General features: G+C 49.1%; 1 non-coding gene across 1 annotated transcript; it reads left to right on the top strand.

Moving 5' to 3' along the window:
* The first annotated feature begins 835 nt into the window (after positions 1-835).
* TRNAV-AAC lies at positions 836-908 on the top strand. The gene has a single exon. It is a non-coding gene; the product is annotated as a tRNA-Val (tRNA).
* The last annotated feature ends 12,034 nt before the right edge of the window (positions 909-12,942 follow it).

Raw genomic sequence — 12,942 nt, forward strand, 5'->3', positions numbered from 1 at the left:
TCGGGTTCACGGACGTGAGCGCCAGGAGGAACCTCTTTCGAGTTTTCTCCTTCCCTTTGAGTGATTTTACTAGAAAACAGCCATCCCTGTTTAGAAGGTAAGAGCCTCCTGGAGGTGTGAAACCTGTTCAGTCTGATCCATCTGATGAGAGTTGAATTCTAGGCATGGAAAACATGAGCTTAAGGAGGCAGAATTTTATTGCACACCTGGATTTTGTCCCTTAGAATCACTGGGGACATTGGGGGTTGTCCTTTTTGTTTCACCTCTTGCTCCATCCACTGTCTGATCCCTCTTTTCTCTTCGTCTCTTGCTTCCTTTGTCCTTTCTCCTGTTCCCCTCCCAACACCAGGGTTTTTTCTCCTGCTGATAACCGCTCACGTTAACTGATCACTCTTGTTATAGTGTGTATGGCAACACCCATTTTTTTCATGTTCTCTGTGTGTATATATATTTCCTACTGTATTTTTAACTGCATGCATCCGATGAAGTGGGTTTTAGCCCACAAAAGCTTATGCTCAAATACATTTGTTAGTCTTTATGGTGCCACATGTTCTCCTTGTTCTTTTTGCAGATAAATTAATGGAGGTTAAGTGCATTAATGGCTATTAGTCAGGATGGGTAAGGAATGGTGTCCCTAGCCTCTGTTTGTCAGAGGGTAGAGATGGATGGCAGGAGAGAGATCACTTGATCATTACCTGTTAGGTTCAGTCCCTCTGGGGTACCTGGCATTGGCCACTATTGGCAGATAGGATATGGGGATGGATGGACCTTTGGTCTGACCCAGTATGGCCGTTCTTATGTTCTTATGAAGGGAGGGGCAGAGCCCTGCAACAGAGTTTCTGTAGTGTAGTGGTTATCACGTTTGCCTAACACGCAAAAGGTCCCTGGTTTAAAACCAGGCAGAAACATGAGGGCTTAATTTTTCCCAGCTCCTAGTGGCCTGTCCCTGCTGTTGTAGGAGCAGCAGTGATTTCTATGCTCAATAAGTGTGTTATACTTCCCCCATTCCCATTTTTGTCTCCTCTCCCTCTCTGAATGCCTGTGAAGTGGCTTTCCCCCTCCCCCTCCCGCTCCCTCCTGCAATGCTTGTGGGATGAAGGGGCTGGTTGAACAGCTGAAAGAGCAGAAGAGCTCCTAGATAGAGAAGGTGTCTGGGACTCTCATTAGGCAGCACTCACACACCCAGAGCAGGGACACTGCATGGACACTGCCCAAGGTGGAGTGTGACCCACCAGATGCAGCCAAGTCATCTCCAGTCGCAGGCCATGAGGAGCAGGTCCTTAAAAGGGGAAGGGGCCCTGTGCTCAGGAGTCACTCACAAGCTTGTACCTCCAGTGAATGCCCTTCGCCCCGACCGCCTGGCCAGTGGTTCGCTGCATTGCAGTTCATTCTGCCTCGGGAAGACTTACCTTCATCGCACTGTCCATCGCAGCGCTGTGGGACACTTACTTGGCAGAATCCTGTGCCTGCCTCTTGGCTTCCCAGGGATGGCTACTTGCAGCCCAGGAGAAGAAGGATGGTTCTGGTGAAAGAAAGACAAGCAAAGCACTGGGAGGAAATTTGGGTGTGGGCTCTGCGCTGGGGGTGGGGGTGGGGTGCAGGAGGGGTGGTGCAGCTCCCAAAGTGACCGGTACACACAACCCTCCGGCAGCAGCTCCTAGATGAGTTGGGCCAGGGGATCTCCATGTGCTGCTGTCTGCAGGCGCTGCCCCCAGAGCTGCCATTGGCTACAGTTCCTGGCCAATGGGAGCTGCAGAGTTGGTGCTCGAGGCAGGGGCAGCACGTGGAGACACTCCCCCCACCTCAGGGGATGCTGGGACATGCCAGCCACTTCTGGGAGCGGCACGGTGGGACAGATGTAGAGTGGGCATGGAGCCACCTTAGTGCTGCTGGCACATCTCTGCACACCCGTTGGGGGAGGGGAGCAGAGGCCTCCATGTGCTGCCTGGGGTAGGGGCAGTGCATAGAGCTGCCTCCCCTCCCGGGTCTATTCCAGGAGTGGGTGGGTGGGGTCTTTTGGCCTGCAAGGTGCAGCAGGTCAGACTAGATGATCACACTGGTCCATTCTGATCTTAAAGGCTCTGAGTCTAAAAGGGAGAGGGAAGTAAAGGAAATTAAAAAAATAAAATAAACCAAGCACTGTAATACCAGGATGACTCCAACTGCTCATTATATAGTCCCAACACTTTCTTCCTCCACTGGGTGTTTAATGACCTGTTGGGATTTGGGACACTGATTCTCTCATTCCATTGATAAACTGATACAACATAACTGAAATTAAACCAATTCCTAGTGGAGGAATCATCACATCAGCTAGGAATCAAACCCAGGTCAACTGCGTGGAAGGCAGCTATGCTCACCACTATACCACCAATGCATCTGGTGAAAGTCTTTGATTTTTCACACTTGGTGATTGGTCACCTTACTTCTCAGCATGAGGCAAATGTCTCTGTGGTCTCTGCCATTCATCGTGGGAGTTTCCCACTGATAACAGTTCTTGCTGGGTTGGGGAGGGGAGAGAGAAGAGGCGTTTATTTTGTTTCATTCCTCTCCATTTTCTTTTCCTCCCCGTCCCTTCCAGGGTCCTCCCTTCCATTTCAGACTGTGCAGTGACACCCTCCCCGCACCCAGGACTCTCGAGCCTCTGGAGCAGCACGATCCCATGAGATCCTCAGTGACCAAGGGTCTTTTCCAACTTCCAGGAGACCCAGCTTGAGTCTAAAGGAAGCTCTGTTCCTTCCTGGGGATCCTCTCTCCTTCCTGGAGATCAGGATCATGAAGCCTCTGCCTTGCCTCCTGGGTCTGAATTAATGTCCCATTTCCCACTATCTGCTCGAAAGAAACAAATGTTTCTAACCCAGGTGAGCGGCGTTAATTCAGCTGGAATCCTTCACTCACATTCCTTAGGAGATACAGACTCTCTGTGACAGAGACTGACTGGGGTTCATCTCTGCATGTCCCCAATGGGGAAGAAAAGACACTGAGGGCGAAGGAAGAAGATGGACAGAAGGAGTCAAATGGGGCTAGACCAGAATAGGACATTTTCTGCCTGTTAAAATGTACTAGACTCTAATTGCTTAAAACAAAACAAAACCCACCAGCTTCTGTTTGAACCATAAGCTTTTCACAGAGCAGCCAAAGTGGTGAAGCACAGACACACATAACCACCTACAGCCCAAGTTTGTCTAAGAAGCACCTATAGTGGCTCATGCAGGGGGAAATACAGCTCTGGGTGGGAGTTCAGGCCTCACCCAGAGCGTTGGTTTTCATTAGCCACGGAGCTTCCCCTACTTGCTTTGCCTAAATCACATGGAAAGTGCCATAGGAGGGTGATGAGAGTAAATTCTAAACTCTGAAATGTGGAGGTTGGCCCAGAGATTGGAATAAGGGGTTTGAAGAGAAAAAGCTCTAAGAGTATAAAACCAGACAGTCTCCAGGGGCAGGTACGGTACAACGCCTCAACAGGGAGCCATTTGGGGGGGTTCACTCCCTCTGTTAAATGTCCTGAGAGGTATTTGAAGGTGAAGATAACGCCATGGCTAACAGGTGACTGGCATGTCCTGGGTTAAAGAAAGGGACCTGGGTTAATAGTCTGAAGATTTGCATTACCCTCACTGTCTGACCCCCCTTCAGTGCGGAGCAGGTGTGTACGTTGCTGTGTGGAACGCAGAGACTCCTGGAGAGCAGGGGCAGCTGTTTCCATGGCAGAGAGCCTGGCACTTAGGAGACTTTCTACACTTGCTGTTTTGAAGCAATTCAATAAAATAACGGTGGAGCTACAATGTCTGGTCCAAAATTTCAGCCACCCTGGTGCAAAAACGCTATTTTAGGATCTAAATCGGAGGCTCCCGGCACTAGGACACCTGACCAGAGAGCTCAGTGGGGGTGTAACAGCTGCTGACTCTGAGGGTCCCGGGCTAAATCCACTTGCAGGGGGAAGCGTGTTGATTTATTTGATGGATAATGAGCACCAGCTACCAGGGGAGAAGCCCTGAGAGTCGCTGCCACTCCAGCTGCTGCTAGGGCAAGGGGGAGCCCCAGGGGGCCAGCTGCTGCTCTGGCCACCCCAGAAGTGCTGCCAGAGGCCACCAAGCTGTGGCTGCTCCTGCTGCCCTCGGGACCACTGGTCAAGTGGTCCCCGGGCCAGCCGCATTGGCCGCTGCTTGGGCGGTCCCTGGAGCCAGTTGATTGAGTGGCCCTGGAGTCAGCCACTGTGGCCGCTGCAGAAGTCACGGAGGTTGCAGGAAGTCACAGAATCCGTCACTTCCACCACCTCCGTGACAGACACGGAGACAAACCCCTCCCTGCTGTGACTGCAGTTCCTGGAAGGAAAGAGCAGAACAGAAAGTGACGAGAGAAGGAAAAAGAGAGATTCCCTGTCACCTCTCTCCCTGCTGCCTCCCCCATTGTATTATGTAACCCCATCTCACTGGGTTCCCTGTGCTTGTGCCATGGGGGTGACACTAGAGTTCTGGGGATTTGGGGGGAAGGGAAGGGGACTCTTCACTTCTCAGCATTTCACACAAATTTGTCTTTGGGCTGAAGTTTCTCCTGTGGGGCCTCTCAGTCAGAGCTGTACCCCACCCCCTTCAGTGGGGTGTAAATTGCAGAGTAGGCAGAGAAGTCGCCCATAAAGGGTCATATTGATCAGGTGACTGGTTCTGACCTGGGTCCCACGTCCTCTGACACAGGATCATGTGCAGAACATGGGAGCTCTGGCTTGTCCTAAATGCTGTAGACTGTGAGTTCCTGGAAAGGGCAGGGGAGAGGGAGCAAGAGGAGAAAGGCAGAGACATTGGAGATGAGGAATTGGGGGGCGAAGAAGGAGAGAACAGAGAGACAATAAAGGATTGAAGCAGAACAGGTGTCCCAACTCCATCTTGCTCATCACAGGTGTTCAGAGAGACAGGAAGTTGCAGGTTTTCCAGTGTCAAGTCTGAACTTAGATTCTAACAATGTGCGTTGAAATATCAAGGGCTCTCCACATACCTGATCTCTTCCCTCCTCACCTTTTAGTATTAATTTTTATTTTGACGTGTTTGGCTTAACCATGATCTTCCCTTTCCCACCTGTATTGCAATGTGGGGTTTATGTTTATTTTGCTTCCCTTTGTTCATGTCATTATAACTGTAACAGCAAAGGAATCTGCAGGAGCAAAAACTAACTCAAAACTTCATTTCCCCACCATGCCGGAACATCCTACAAACAGCTCACGCAGCTGGAATCATAACACGCAAGGCCAGGGGATGGGAGATGCAGGTTTCCAAGGGTTCTGTCTTTCTCAGATGACACATTCCAGCCCCTTGTGTGCCTCCATCCTGTATGACCTGCTGGACTTTGACACATTTATTGTTTCATTCTATAGATAATGTGATTGTAACACAATGTGACTGAAATTAAACCACTTCCAGATGAGGAAACAACAGAAGAGAAAAGCCATTATTGCACTGGCTGGGAATCAAACCCACATCAACTGCTTGGAAGACACTTACGCACATCACTATACCAGTGCATCTGGCAGGAGTAGTTTTCCTATAGGCTCTGTGTGCTGGCAAAGTGGGTGACACGTGACCACAGAGTTATTGAGCAGGGTGGATGAGCTGGAAGCTGCCTGACAGCTGGAAGCAGAGTTAGGATCCCAGAGTGGCTGAAAGGGGGCAAAGGTGAAAACAGAGCTCACTGGGAGCTGGCCCCACACCAGCCCCGCCCCTAGGAGAGGGGAACTGAAGCTCAACTTCAATCACAGAAAAATCTTCCCTGAGAAGGAAGGGGACAGCTTGTTTTACAGACCAGGTTTGTGTTTGTTCCTGCTACATACGGAGGGGCTGGGTAGTGCTGATTCCAGCCCCCAGACTCTGGAAGGATAAGGAACAAATTCAGGCTGCCAGTGACCTGCAGGAGGGAGATGATCTTTTGACAGTGACGGACGCCTCGTCCTAAAGGCCTTTGTCTGCCCCCTTCCAGTGACTGTTTGGTACAGGAATGCAGCCCCCCCACTCCTGGGTCTCTCCTGGGGAAATAATGTTTCTGTGCAAAACACCAAAGCTTTTAAAAGAAAGGAAGAAAAGGAAATGGCCACATGATGGACATAAGGAATGAAACACAAGATCCTTCTCCCATGTGCATTGACTTTTAACCTTGTTTGTGGTGGTGGTGTATCCATGTTGGTCCCAGGGGTCCTCTGGGGCGCCAGGCATTGGCCACTTTCGGGAGAGTGGGCTAGATGAACTGGTCTGACTCAGTGTGGCTGTTCTTATGTTCTAACTGCTGGTTATGGAAGAGACGACCTTCCAGGCTACACAGAACTGAAGAAGGGTGCTGGGTTATCTCCACAGCTTGTCTCTTTCACCAACAGAGGTTGGTCCTCTGGAAGATCTTACCCTCACCACCTTGTCTCTCTTGGACTCTGAAAAGTGTTTTCTCTCCACTCCCTTGAGAGAAGTTAAGTTTCCCTTTGGGCAACTATCAGGCTGAAGCAATTGTATTGACTGTGACACTAGAATTGAAGATTTAATATTATAAATAAATGAGTCTAAACCTGAGGTTCTGGTTTTCACATTGGATTTTCTAACTCAGTTCCCAGTTCTCTTCTAGAAAGGCCTCCAGGCTGCCTGCCCAGCCCAGCAAAAGTGGCCAGGAGAAAGCCCACACTGCTGCTCTTTCAGGTAGTTGAAGGCTGCTATCAAACCCCCCTCACTCAGTCAGTCCCCAGTCTGTGGCAGTGCATAGGATTCTTCCGTCCTAAGTGCAGGACTCTGCACTTCTCCTTGTTGAACCTCCTCAGATTTCTTTTGGCCCAATCCTCCAATTTGTCTAGGTCACTCTGGACCCAAACCCTGTCCTCCAGCGCTTGGATTCTTTACATGCTTTCACAGAGCAAAGAGCACATGTTCCATGATTTCATAGGGCAGAGGTTTGTGCTATTGGGAGCTTTCCCTGTGTGGATTTGACAGGTGGATCAACACAGAGACACATTGTGACCCTTCTCAGGGTGCTGAGGGCTGTGAGTCTCCTTGTTGCCACCTGCCACAAGGAAGAGGGAGTTTTGCATTTGGCAGCTGGATGTTAGTGACCAAACTCACCAGCCTGCTGGAACTCAAGCACCCTCCTCTGAGCTACAGCCGCCACCTTAACCCTTGAGTTCCTTCAATGTGTCCCCCTCTGGGGTCCAGCCCGGATCACCAGATCCCTGGTGAAATCCCAGATCCTCTCTTCCCCAAGTATCCCAGGTTACTAGTTTTACTGTGGACCATTGCTACTGTATCTCACACAGCACCTGAGTACAGTTATCGAACAAGCAAAAAATTTATTTCACAACGGATAGAGATTTAAACAAACAAACGTGAGTGATGGAAACCAACTGTTACCAACTAAACAAAGGCAGAAAGTGATAGAATAGAAAGGCCAGCACAAAAAACAGAGAGAGGAACAATAAGATACTAAAAGGATAATGGTTGGAACTCTCCATTTCTCTCAGTCTTTGGACTGATGGGTACTAGAGCTGTAGCAACAGTTGAGGAACCAGGGTAAATTAAATCTAAGGTTTGAGCTGCTAGTGAAGCATTTTCCACACTCACGGCATTCCTAGGGGCTCTCTCCTCCGTGGATTGTTTGATGCCTAATAAGGTGCGAACTGCGATTGAAGGTTTTCCCGCACTCACTGCATTCATAAGGCCTGTCCCCTGTGTGGATTCTCTGATGTCTAGAAAGGTCTGATCTTTGAGTGAAGCTTTTCCCACACTCACGGCATTCAAAGGGCCTTTCCCCTGTGTGGATTCTCTGATGTTGAGAAAGGTTTGAGCTGCTAGTGAAGCATTTCCCACACTCACAGCATTCAAAGGGCCTCTCCCCTGTGTGGATTCTCTGATGCTGAGAAAGGTTTGAGCTGCTAGTGAAGCATTTCCCACACTCACGGCATTCAAAGGGCCTCTCCCCTGTGTGGATTCTCTGATGTTGAGAAAGGTTTGAGCTGCTAGTGAAGCATTTCCCACACTCACGGCATTCATAGGGCCTCTCTCCTCTGTGGATTGTTTGATGACTAATAAGGTGCGAACTGCGATTGAAGGTTTTCCCACACTCAGTGCATTCATAGGGCCTGTCCCCTGTGTGGATTCTCTGATGTACAGAAAGGGCTGAGCTGTGAGAGAAGGTTTTTCCACACTCCGGGCATGTATTTTTTCTCTTTCGCCTGAGGATATCCTGCTGTGTTGTGGTTTCCATGAGGACCTTCTGAGTTCCCCAACAGGAAATAAATTTATCCACTTTCTTCCCTGGCTGGTTTCCTTGATCTGTTTTTGGTCTGTGCTGAATCTCCCAGGATCTTCCCTGCTCATGACTCCTGGACACATTCCTTTTCGATCTTTGAGATAATGCTCTGTTTTTACCCACTGGCTCAACATTTCCAGGCTGAGAATTCCGCTCCTCTTTCTCACATGCCATTGCATCACCTGCTGTGATAGAGACAGAAACCTCAAACAGGGATGGAAAGGGGAAGACCAAACAAAAACAAGTGCTGAGGACAGGTCAAATAAAAATCAGGAGCTGAACTCCCCCAAACTCTTCCCCCAAACAGGAGAGAGGAGGGGGATGAATTCAGCCTTCACATCCCATCCAAATACGCAGGGGGAAGGGAGGAAGCTACTGCCTGGTGTCTGCTAGGAGCTATAGGAAGCCATGAGCTATATTTATCCTGAGGATATGACCCCTGCTAGGGACAATAATGAACTGAGAGACCTCCCCAAGAGCTTTGTAGGGCATCCCAGATGTTTCCTTCAGGCACTTACAGATTCTGAGGTGGTTTAATGTTTCCTCACCTGTGCAGGAAGATCTCAGGATCTCTCTTCCCTCTGAACCCTGGAGGTCTGGGACCCATGGGTCTTCCCCTTGTTCCAGCTGGGAGATCACATCAAGTTGGAAAACTAGAAACCCTGCTCAGATGAAAGAAAACAAAGGAGTTCAGTTGATTTCATAAGACTTGGTCATAAAAAAACAAACATTCTATTAATTTAACTTCAGTGCTTAGTGTGACCTGGTGCGCCAGGGGCAGTTCTCACTGAAAATGCCAAAGTTAGGACAGGCTGAAAAAGGGAGAGCAGATGCTCCCAAAACTGCTGGTTAACACTGAAGTTAAACTCACCGACCAGTCACAAACTGTGCTTCTGATCCCCCACACGGTTTATCGAGAAGCTGAAAAAAGAAATCACACGGCCCCCTTTTTGCATCCCTGTTCTCTGACTCCCAATCAGCAACTAGGTCCAGTACAGTGAGAGGTTATTTAAAAACTCTGCTCACATAAACAAAGTGTTCCTCTGACCCCAAAGAGTCACCCACATCACCAGGTCAGTATAGGTTTGGATAGTACCCAAAATTCCATCCTTCCAGCCAATCCTTTAGCATCTAAACTAAAGGTTTAAACGAAAGAAAGACAGAAAGAAGTTAAATGGGAACGCAGTCAGATACATTCCAAAATGGATATATCAGGTTCTTAGCAGTATTGGTGAGTTGCTGGCTTGAAAGTCCGTCTGGAACACATCCATAGCTTGGATGGGTCATTCAGTCCTTTGTTCCAGGGTTCAGTTTGTAGAGAAGTTGCTCCAGATGTAGAAAGGGGGATTGAAGACAAATGGAGATGATGCAGCTGCCCTTTATATTCCTTTTGCCATGTGGCCTGTACTTCCTGTGTTCCAAACACAAGATTCACAGCACATGGCATGGAAAAGCCTTGGAGTTCTCATTACACAGGCATACCCGGCATGTCTTGCTGACTCAATAGGTGTATCCCCTTGGTCCTTTCCATGGGCTCATTGTACAGCTGATGATCGTCAATGGGCCATCAAACAGGCTAGGCAGTGTTGATGTCAATATGTCTGGGGGTGTCACCCAGAAACACTGCACAAGTCTGGAAATACAGACTACATATCTATAACTCACAATACAAAGGTGATACAAACATAGAAATAATATTATCATACTTGGCAAATCATAACATTTTTACTGACACCTTACATGGCATATCTAGCACGATTCATTGCAATTTTATCAGATTATATTATTATTTTATTATTAATACCAAAGTGTCTCACAATTCCATACAGTGTCACACTTGGTAAACCAGTGAATTCCCAGGACCAGTTCCCCAGGGCCTTGAAGATGCCCAACACTATGCTTATAAGGGACTGAAATACCCACATATCTGCTGGGAACACACACACAGACACTGTGTCAGTCTACACCCCTGTGTTCACTCTTCTAGAAAATTATGATCAATTTTGTACGCAGTATGGCTTGTGAGGTATCATTTGAAAACGCATAATCTACTGAATATTATCCTCCTGTTAAAATGTGTAGTAACACTGTATGTAAAGTTATGAGATTTTACAGTATGATATTACTGAAAATGTTACAATTCTGGGAACACCCACAGACCAGTTCCTCAGAGACAGCAAGGCAAACAGCTGGTCAAACAGCCATTCTCCTGTAGGGGGAAGGTGTGAAGAAGACATTTACATTCCATCACAGGGACCTCTTGAAGCTGTTGTGGAAAACGACCACATGATTGATTTTGAATCAGCTCAGCCTGAGGCTCTTCTCTTAGTTAAAAGTGCGCAGGGGGAGACAGCTATTGGAATACTGTCCCCCTGAGCTAAAAATCACACAAGCCTTTTAAAGCTTAAAACCCCAAACAACGACACATATGTTGCACGTTAATTACCTTATTTGGAATATATTGTAAAATATGATGCAAGCAATGTTGGAAATAATTAAGAAAGGGATAGATACGACAGAATATATCATATATCATAATTGTAAGAACAGCAAATAAATCCATGATAGACCCACATCTTGAATACTGCATGCAGATGTTGTCGCCCCATCTCAAAAAAAGATATATTGGAATTGGAAAAGGTTCAGAAAAGGGCAACAAAAATGATTAGGGGTATGGAACAGTTTTGCCAGACCTAACCCCCAGTTTCACTTGAGCAAACAGGAGCTATTTGACACTGTGAGATACGGCTCCTGTGCTCTGTTCCCAAAGTGTTCTGCAGCAGGGGAGGGTTTGTGGCAGTGTGTGTGTGTGTCACTGGCATATTGGGGTGATGCTGAAACAGGATAGAGTAGAGGTGGCATTGTGGGGCTGGCGTGAACCTTAACTCTTCATTTCCCCTTCCAAGAACCGAGGGGACAGGAACCCTTACCCAGCGAGGTCACAGTCTCATAGTTCTCCTGCATGACATCCCAGTAGAGGGCTCTCTGAGTGGGGTCCAGCAGAGCCCCCTCTCCCCTGGTGAAATGCACAGCCACCTCCTCGAAGGTCACCGGCCCCTGAAAGAGCAAGAGTCCAACACTCAGGACCTCTTTCCCCACTCACAACCCCACTATTTGTGGCAGAGAGGAGCCAATCAAATGGAAGCTCTGGGTGGATCCCACTCAACAGAGTCCAACCCCCACCCCGCTCAGAGTATCCAGCAAATACCAGGATGAGGGGTCGAAGAGAGAGCCCCTTGTCTCTCCCTGCAGATCCATCACACACCTAGTAGCCACTGACCGATACAGGAGATGGAGCCCCTAGCAGGGTCCAGGGAGAGCTCCCTGGTAGGAAGCCCAACACCCTCCCCATTGTGAGGAGCGGGATATGAAGGGAGAGGCAGCTCCAATAAGCCTGACTCATGGGTGCCCCCTTCATATCTCACAGCAGCCGCTGGTTAGTGAGGTCAGGCTCCAGCACTGGGAGTCTGGTCAGTTTGACTAGCTCCATGGAGGTGGGCTATTTTCTTTCTTCACAAATTAGGGCATTTCCACCTCCGAACCTCCTGGGTCTGTTCCTAGAATCTAGGGCACTTATTAAATAACTCCCAGCAGGTTTGCCACACCCTGGCCTAATCCTTTCTCCACCCTGTGCATTTCCTGCCCCGCCCCAACCTCGAGACCAGACTGTGCAAACCTTCCCATCTCCGGTGTATTTGCTCTCCCTCTCCTCCAGCAGGAACCCACCAGCAACCCCCCGATAATCTCTACCTGAGTTGGCTCCACTGCAGCCATTTCTCTTCCCTGTCCCACGCCAGGCTGGGATGAGCTGGAGGAAAACATGGACGCCATTCTGCAGCCTGTCTGGGGGAGAAGGGCAGTTGTGGGCGTTTCAGAACCGGTTTTAGTTAACTTCACATCAGAATTCCCCCAGGCCCCTTCCCTGCACACAGACACCCTAGATTCTGCCATGCAGGGAAATGCTCAGTCTGTTTATAACAATGTAGACCGGGCCCCTCCTGCCATGCTAAGCCCAGACACATTTTTAACCTCCCTTCTCCCTCCCCTCACCCCCTAACAAAGTCTGTGAACACAAGGCTAGAAAAGAGCAGAACCAAAGGAGTCACTGTGGGGGATTCCCTCACACACTGACCCCACGGTAGCCACACCCCAGCAGGGGGAATATGGAGTCAGGAACTGGCTTTTCCTCTGTCTGATCCTTGTTTTGTTCACTGGAAAGTGGTTTTGCCCAGGATGCAGCAATACATGTGTCTGGGTGGAAATCTCTCCCCCCTCATTTCTCCCACTGCCCCTTTCAGTCTCTCCTTCCCCTGTCCTCTCTCCCTGCCCCTCTGGCTGGGACAGTCCCATTCCTGGGGGCTTTGTTCTCCCAGGGCTGGATTTTCTCCTGGCAATTGCTAATGGGAGGAGAAATAGGGAGGGGCTGTTTGTGCAGAGTCACTTTCTTGCCAGACCCGAAGACTTTCCCTGAGGTCTTTCAGTTACCTGGAGACTCTGGCTCAGAATTTAGTATTAACAGGGCCCAGGGCTGCCCTAGGGGGCTAGGACCAGCTGGAGAAAGTCATCCCCTGGGCCAGGCAGAGAAGCAGCTTTAATTCAGGTCACTTGCCAGCACAGAACCCCGCTGGGGGAGCAGCAGCTGCTAAGCCTGGTCTCCCAGATCACAATGGAGGCTGC

The sequence above is a fragment of the Mauremys reevesii genome, linkage group 14 (assembly GCF_016161935.1).
Source record: "Mauremys reevesii isolate NIE-2019 linkage group 14, ASM1616193v1, whole genome shotgun sequence".
Taxonomy (NCBI): domain Eukaryota; kingdom Metazoa; phylum Chordata; order Testudines; family Geoemydidae; genus Mauremys; species Mauremys reevesii.